A 9,077-nucleotide genomic window follows, 5' to 3' on the forward strand; every position below is an offset into this window, starting at 1 on the left:
CAAGCTTTCTGGTGTAACAATTCATGCCTCCTCAGAAACTTTGGCAATGTGATTTAAACAAATATATTTAATCATCTTGTTCATACTTGTGGAATTATGTGGAATTATATACTAAAATCTTTTTACAAATTGCAAATAAGCTGCTTTCTGATGTAACCAGTTCATAGCCGATAAAAAAAAAAAAAAAGCAAAAAATACTAGCAACAATTGATCATCCTCTGGTCAAAAAAAAAAAAAAGCCAAAAATTGGCCCTGGTCAAAAAAAAAAAAGAAAAGCCAAAAATGGCAAGTTTAAGATGAAACTTGCACACACAAGCCCTGTCCGAGCGACTCCGGTGTCGCTCGGACAGGGCTTATGTGTGCAAGTTTCACCTTAAACTTAACCAAAAATAGGCCAGCCAATCCTGGCTTTTTTTTTTTTTTTTTTGACCAGAGGATGATCTATTGTACGAGTATCTATTGTTTTGGGTCCTATTTTATTTTATTTATTTACTTGGGGATGCATGAATTGTTTACCACCAATATATAAATTTAGTTTACACAAGCACATTCTGTAATTTTATCAAACTATATAATTCACATGAGAATGATACTCACAAATTTATTTATTGCCAAAGACACAAAGCAAAGCACCCTAGACTACTACACTGGAGACAGCTGGCAGATCTGGCTTGCAAGATTTACACTGAAGCAGGCAACACATCAGGCTGCACCACCAGGAAGAGAGTACACCCACCACTGGCTGCAGACACCTTCACATCAGCCCTGCAATGAGGCACCACCACTGGCTGCAGACACCTTCACATCAGCCCTGCAATGAGGCACCACCACTGGCTGCAGACACCTTCACATCAGCCCTGCAATGAGGCACCACCACTGGCTGCAGACACCTTCACATCAGCCCTGCAATGAGGCACCACCAGGCACAGAGGACACCCACCACTGGCTGCAGACACCTTCACATCAGCCCTGCAATGAGGCACCACCACTGGCTGCAGACACCTTCACATCAGGCCCTGCAATGAGGCACCACCACTGGCTGCAGACACCTTCACATCAGGCCCTGCAATGAGGCACCACCAGGCAGGCACAGAGGACACCAAACACTGGCTGCAGACACCTTCACATCAGGCCCTGCAATGAGACACCACCATCACCACCAGCCTTGATTGCACAGACAGAAGACAAACCTCTGCAAATAAATACATAAATAATGCAACTTGGGTAAACTAGTTATTAAGAATGAGCTTATTTCTGCATCGCACACACACACACTAATTCCTCACTCACACAAACCCTTATTTCCACAAACTTTTCACTCCCTCCCCTGGCCTAACAGGTGCCTCAGACAATCCTTTAACACCCCACAATAATTCCACATCTATTTATCTCCTATATCCATGAATTCCCCAAAATTAGTCTCATATTTAACCCAATACTTTCACATGCACATCGCAATAACAACAACAATGCATCCTCTAATCTTATTTCACAGTGATCACTGCAAATCATTCCTTCTAACACTCTCTCTCTCCATTAATACTTCACAACACACCTCACTGACAAGACTCACTCGCACCTGTCAGGACTTGCACTTAACAGGAGCTAACATCTGCTTATCCAGCCATCTGTTGCTTCTCTTACAGTCTTGTACCACTATTTTCAATGTTACTGCTCTTGTAATCGCGGTTAAGTGCATGCCTCCCCTCCTCCAACTCCTTCAGAAAACGTTAATCTTATTCCTCTTATCCATACACAAACACACATACACACACACCCAACAATGCTATATACAGTTGAAATTCCCCTATCCAAACTTCCTGGGACCAAAATTGCTGCAGATTTCAAATTTTCCCAGTTTTTTTCTAAATATTTCTATATGAATTTATAAAATGGGACAGCTTGGGGTTGGCATCAAGCTTTACACATACCTTCAATGTGGCTTTACAATGGCCACACAGAATATTACAGTGCATGACAGCACACCCACAGAACAAAGGCTTCACTGCTCAAAAAAGTAGCAAATTATCACCCATGGCAACTCTCGTGCCCTGAGGATGCCATATTCAGCCCTTTAATCACAGAGAGACTGCCAGACATAGTGGAAGGGAAGGTCTCTCCTGTACTTCCCTGCCTGTGTTCCCCTTACTGCTACACTCTGATTTCACAGCTCACATTTAATAATTGCATTATAACAGGTGCTGTCAAGCTTAACAAAGGGAAGAGTGCTGTGCTGGGCATTGTTTGAGAGGGCTTTGTAGTTGTGAGACTGGACGGGAGACAGGAAGATCAGTGACAGCCATGACACAGGTGGCCACAGATGCACTGTCACTGTCTATCAAAAGCTTTTGATAGAGTCTGGCACAAAGCTTTCATTTCCAAACTACCCTCCTACGGCTTCTATCCTTCTCTCTTCCCTGGACTTTTCCACATCTTTTCATAGACGTCCAACCCTTCAGGAAGTAAACAGTTCACACAGGGAAGCCACAGAATGCCTGACTTCTCACCTCTCTAAAATTTCAGATTGGGGCAGAGCAAACTTGGTATTGTTCAATGCCTCAAAAACTCAATTCCTCCATCTATCAACTCGATACAACCTTCCAGACAACTATCCCCTCTTCTTCAGTGACACTCAACTGTCCCCCTCTTCCACACTGAACATCCTCAATCTGTCAGCTTGCAGTCTCTCAAGGGCCTCAGTCAAGATTCTCCTCCAGGCCTGGCCACATGCTGCCTCTGTCTCCAAGAACACACCTACTCATTTCACACTGATATAAGCAACCTTTTCAAAGTCCCTCAGAGCATTTTCCATTTCTGACAACAACCAATATTTAATGGGCTCCTACACACACACACACACACACACACACCAGAATTTTTCTCACCCTTAGCCAGCAGATAGCACACCTAGAGTACTCACCATTTCCTGTGAGTGGCAGTGCACAGCTGTTTTCAGTGAGTATCAGTGGAAGGTCCACCATCACACAGTCTTGTGACAGCCTGGACTGGGCACCTGCTGACCAGCTCTGGAACCTTCAGGGAGGTTTACTGCAAACCTGCACAATGAAAGAAAATTCAGTTTGAGTAAATGTACATATTAGATAGAGACAAAACTGTAGTGAGTTATCTAAGGAACTTATGACAATGGTACAAAGATATTACATGGCCCAAGCCTTCAATTCAAAGTAAGTGCTTCAGATTTACATAAAAAATTCAGACAGCTTCTAAAATCTACATAAACAATTCATGCAGCTTCTAATTCCATCATTGAGCGTCATCAGCCGTTGGTCCTGGGTTGGCTGACAGTCGTCCCCAAGTGACGCACCTGGCTCACTCAACCCCACGTGCTTCATCGCTCTGTCTGTCTCACTCCTCCACACCTGGCTCACTCAACCCCACGTGCTTCATCGCTCTGTCTGTCTCACTCCTCCACACCTGGCTCACTCAACCCCACGTGCTTCATCGCTCTGTCTGTCTCACTCCTCCACACCTGGCTCACTCAACCCCACATGCTTCATGGCTCTGTCCGTCTCACTCCTCCACACCTGGCTCATTCAATCCCACAATGTTCACACTTTTTCCACACAATTTCCACACTTTTTCCACTTTTCTACACAATTTCCATACCTGGCTCACTCAATCCCACAATTTCTACACTTTTTCAACACAATTTCCACACTTTTCCACACCTGGCTTGCTCCATCCCACAATTTCCACACCTGGCTCACTCAATCCCATGTGCTTCATTGCTGTGTCAATCTCACTTCTCCACTTACTTACATACCATTGTAAACGCTCTCCATATCTGGCACTCGTACTTCAGTCACTTTCAACAAGCCTTCACTCAACCACTCAAAAGCCCAACTAGTTTCCAAGCCACTCTTTACTACCATCCTAACACACTTCTTCCCCCAACTGCTACTCCTAATATTCCATACAAACACCTTTCTCACTAGTCTCTCATCATCCATTTGCTCTAACCTAGACCCTGCCGAGGTACCCTGCACGAACACCCTCCACAGCCACCACCTCCGCCATCACGCCTTTCTTCACCATCCGACTCTTGCTCCTGCCCTCCGCCTCCTGTCGCTGCCACGTCAGGAGTGCGTCAGCCAGCATCATGTAGCAGGTGGAATGGTGTCGCTGCCGGGCCATGGTGTCTGGGTGGGGCAGGGCGGGAGGCACGGGATGGGGTAGTCTGGAATGATTTGGTTGTTATTGTTGTTGTTGTTGTTGTTGTTGTTTTTGTAGAAAGTATGGTTTAATTACTGTTTCTTAGTAAATATAACAAAATGAAATAGGTTAAAATTAGATACATTATTAAGAATAGCATCTCTCTCTCTCTCTCTCTCTCTCTCTCTCTCTCTCTCTCTCTCTCTCTCTCTCTCTCCCATAACACACAAAAAATGAGATACAAATACAAAATAAATAAATATGTACACCAAAGAATAAAAAATTAAATAAACAAATAAATAAAACTACCTAAAAATGAATATAAATGTATTTTCTCAAGTATAGATCAACCACTTACCACCTAACTTAATCATTTATTTATTTATTATTACTATTATTATTTTGTTTAATTAAGCAATAACTACAAATAACTACGAACTGTGATTCCCATAACGGTTAACCCCGCCCTGCCCTGCACAGCTCCAGCAGCCGGCCACCAGTGACTCTCAAGCACTCAGATGGGGAGGGTGTCATGTGGGAATGCATCACTTCATTAAACTTTTACTTTTTCGCATTAATAGATTGATATGTAATGCAAGATATTCTACAAGCTTAAGTCTATCTGATACGTATTAACCTTGGGAGAAGAGGATAAATTCATGTCCACATAAGTCTATCTGACACATAAGCATTAACCTTGGGAGAAGAGGCTAAGTTTAGTCTATCTGACACATAAGCATTAACCTTGGGAGAAGAGGCTAAGTTGATGTCCATATTACCTGGGAGGAGGGAGTGGATATGAGAAGGGAGGTATAAGTGAAGACTGAGGTGCAGTGAGGTGAGGCCAAGTTGGGTCAGGTTAGGTTGGGTCAGGTGAACAATCAAGGTGAGCAGGTAATAAAGTAATCAGTAAGGTAAGAAAATATAGAGTGGCTTGTTTTCAGCTTCTTCAAACAAAAGTTGTGGTGTTCTGCAGTTCAAGTGTGACTGAACATTTTGCTTCACCAGCCAGCAAGACCCCAACTGAAAATATACCTCCATTTCCCTCAGGTCTAGTACTTTGGCTATAAAACTTTCACAAATGGACGTACAGGTAACATTGTCTGGTGTTGTCGCTTACATAAAGAGCCATGTCATGCCGCGCCCACGACTCCAACACTGAAATAAACCAACAAATAAAATCACACACACTTTCTACCGATGCTAAGACAACCAAAACTAGGTGGCACAAATTTCCCCTCCTATTACCTGACACCAATCCAGCTCCACCACCACTACTGCTGCTCCACTCCGCCCGTCACTCCAGTAGGTGATGGTGACTACTTACACACAATTACAGCTGAAAACCATCATCTCTTCAACCCTGGCCGAAATATTGTTGTTCGCACATGGCGGGGCGGCGGCCAGTCTTCACCCAGGGACGGTTAACTTAATTTTTTGAGTTTTTACTAATATTTCTTGTTCTTTGTGATAGTTTTCATAGTTTATTTTAATTATGTTAATTTTCGCACTGTTTTTCTTTCGTTACCGTTGTCATTTCTCCTTACTTATTAATTAATCCTCTAATTCTTTTCATTATATTGTATTCGAAGACTTAGAAACATTCCCCTCTTGCAGTTCATGTTCTTTGGGGTGTTTCTCAAAGTATTTTCACCATACTGATTCTTGCACTTCTTTTATCTTCATTTCTCCTAACGTCCTTCTCCCAATACAAAATATTCTATTCGTCAGGAGTTGCTGGCTTCATCTCTACTGGTAACTGTGCCTGACACTGCGCAGGAGGGACGTATCAGTACTATCTATGCACAAGTCAACTAAGTACTGTGCTTGTTGAACCTGAAAACAATGTACATTTGTTTAAATTACAAGCGGCGTTAGTTTAAATTACAAGCGGCGGTCCCGGTAGAGGAGCTGTCAGTCTGCCTCACTTAAGCCTTCATCACACCAAAACTAGGCAATAGCGATTATATCTGACTAGCGGAAATGAAAGCACTGTTATGTGGCTCCAGTTAGTGACAGGATTGGCTGATAAGTGAGAGATACAGCAATTAATGGCGGATATATTTATAGAAAGCCAGCCTTCACTTCAGCCGACAAGATGAATTTTGGCAGCTTTTAATTTTCTCGTGGTTAAATCAAGGGTGTTTTGTCCTTGTGGTTAGAAACGTTAGCAGGACCGTGGAATATTGAGTCAAGTGTACAAATGTATTCCTAACGAGGAGAAAATGTTAAATATGATCCTTCCACAATCAAAAATAAATAAATAAATAAAAAGTTTGACGAAAATTTTGGAAAGCAGGACATTAACGTAACATTACCGTCCTATTTCGTTATTGTGCGTGACACGGAGCCATTACAAAGAACAACACCATTATCACACTCACCTCCTATTGCACCATGGCGTCTGTGACCAGTCCGCCAGGTGGCCAAGCAGCAGGTGGGTCATTTGTCAATATTGTAAGTGTTTCTGGCCCTCACGACCACCTTCCGGCAGCCATTAAGCTTCCACTGGCACGTGTCACCATCTTGAGAGAAAATCCGGGTTAAATAAGGCAGCTGCACACGCACGCCCTTCAAACACCACCCCTCTGTGTGTCTGACGTCCGCTCACTCTCCTATGTCAGCGTGCACTCATTACCCACAAACCTACAAATTATATTTCCAATTACTCCAGCTTCTCTCATATTACACTATTCTAATACAAAATAAAACAAGTGAAATATAATGAAGCATGAACATGTAAAACTAAGTTATAAGCCATTGTAATTGTAATTGTCAAAATGTCCACATCTCTCTCTCTCTCTCTCCAATTCAAGCGCCAAATTTGAAGTGGTTCCGGCGGTGTTTACACTACGATTCTTCATCTATTGTATGACCTTGTGTGAAGTCATTGAAAAGCTTGTGTGACTTGAAGCCTCTCGTTATTATCAAATGTTTAATTGTCATGGATGAAATCAGGTAGACTCTTTAAATTATGTAAACAGCTTGGGTCTACCACAGATTAACGTACCCTCTGCACCACGCTGTTATTATCAGCGCACTTCAATTATATATATTTTTTTTTTCTTTTCCTTCATAATTTGTTCTGTATTACATTTTATTGTGTATTTATATATTTATTTATCCGTCTCTATTATCTTCCTTTTTTCCTTATAATTTATGTATATTTAATTTGATATCTCTCTCTCTCTCTTACAACCGTAATAGATATCCAACTGCCGGGAAGCACAATTTTGGTAGATTTTCTGAACCTATTAAAATTCAGAAGGAAACAGCAATAATTCGGAATCTCTTGAAATCCATAACTCAGTAGACGTGCTGATGTTTCGATAGATTTGACAGTACATGCAGGATACTGATTGTTATTAGGTATTCAGATAATGACATGAACAGAATTAGTTAAAAATTAGCCAAAAGTGCCATAACATCAGGAGACACAGATAAAACTATATCATTATATATTTACGTTAAAGGAAATAAATGCAACAGCGACATATTAGTTCTTTATTGTCTGTTTGATGTCAGAGGGCGGGACCTGCGACTCTCAACACCAATCAGCACCTGACACACCGCGACAATTTCCACACTAAGAAGTAAAACGATCTCTCCCTTTTTTTTTTTGTCAATAGCAGCACTAACAACGAACTCCCGAACACAAAAGATGAGCGTAAAATAAAAATAATGATAATAGTAAATGAATGAATAAACAAAATAATTAAATATGATAAACTGTCTTAAATTATCTGTCCCTTTCCATGCACTACACCGGCAGGCTGGCAATCCCACACCACGAGGCCCAGACAGAGCACCACACACTCCATCCAGGGACTGAGGCCCAGACAGAGCACCACACACTGCTACACCCATCCAGGGACTGAGGCACCCTGCACACATCACATCCATCTCTCTACACCCCAAAACACATCAAAAGTACCCCAAAACATATCAAAACGCATCCACACCCATCTAAAACACCCAGAAACACAGCTTTACCCACCCACAGCACCCGAAACACACCCAAACTCCTTTAAAATAGCCCAAAAATACTTAAAACACTCCAAAACACCCCAAAATTCATCCAGAACTGACAAAAACACTCCAAAACACCCCAAAACACACTCAAAACTGACAAACACGCCAAGAATGTCATATATGAATATAGATATTTAAATATATATATATGAGACAGGCAGGGAAGGGAGTATTGAGGTGTAGAGGAAAGGAAGGATGGACTAAGGAGTAGGGACAGACAGGGTGTAGTAAGATGGGACAAACAGGCAGACAGGGAAAGAAGACAGGATTTATTGAGATGGAGGAGTACAAACGGGAATAGTTTAATAAGATGCAGGGGCGATACAGGGTGTATTAAGCTCTAGGGGCAGACAGGAGGGGTGTACTAAGGTGTAACAAGACAGGAAGGGTGTATTGAAGTGTGGGACAGACAGACAGACAGACACAGACAGACAGACAGACAGAAAGGGAGAGATAAAAAGAGAAAATATGAGTGACATAGACAAAGGATATGAGAGAGAGAGAGAGAGAGAGAGAGAGAGAGAGAGAGAGAGAGAGAGAGAGAGAGAGAGAGAGAGAGAGAGAGAGAGAGAGAGAGAGAGAGAGAGAGAGAGAGAGTACTAGTCATCTCAATCATTCAACATAAATTCCTAATATATGTATAGATTTGTGTATAGTAGCCTTACCTAATGTGTATAGATTTCTGAGCATATACCAGCATCTCTTATGGGTTTATGTGTGTATATCAGACTTAGCAAGTGTTTGGATGTGTCTCTAAGTATATACTAGTGTTTGTATACAAGTTTGTGTGTATATACCAGACTTAGTAAGCGTGTGTGTGTTTCTAAGAATATACAACCAATAGCAAGTATTTGTATGTCTCTAAGTGTATA

General features: G+C 41.9%; 1 long non-coding RNA gene across 1 annotated transcript; it reads right to left on the reverse strand.

Moving 5' to 3' along the window:
• Positions 1 to 443: 443 nt before the first annotated feature.
• On the reverse strand, positions 444 to 6,941 carry LOC135098767 (uncharacterized). Its single transcript, XR_010267340.1, has 4 exons — positions 6,558 to 6,941; positions 3,982 to 4,198; positions 2,921 to 3,056; positions 444 to 1,134 (listed from the first exon to the last, which is right to left on the reverse strand). It is a non-coding gene; the product is annotated as an uncharacterized LOC135098767 (long non-coding RNA).
• Between the last annotated feature and the right edge of the window lie 2,136 nt (positions 6,942 to 9,077).

Source organism: Scylla paramamosain, unplaced genomic scaffold (assembly GCF_035594125.1).
Source record: "Scylla paramamosain isolate STU-SP2022 unplaced genomic scaffold, ASM3559412v1 Contig79, whole genome shotgun sequence".
Taxonomy (NCBI): domain Eukaryota; kingdom Metazoa; phylum Arthropoda; class Malacostraca; order Decapoda; family Portunidae; genus Scylla; species Scylla paramamosain.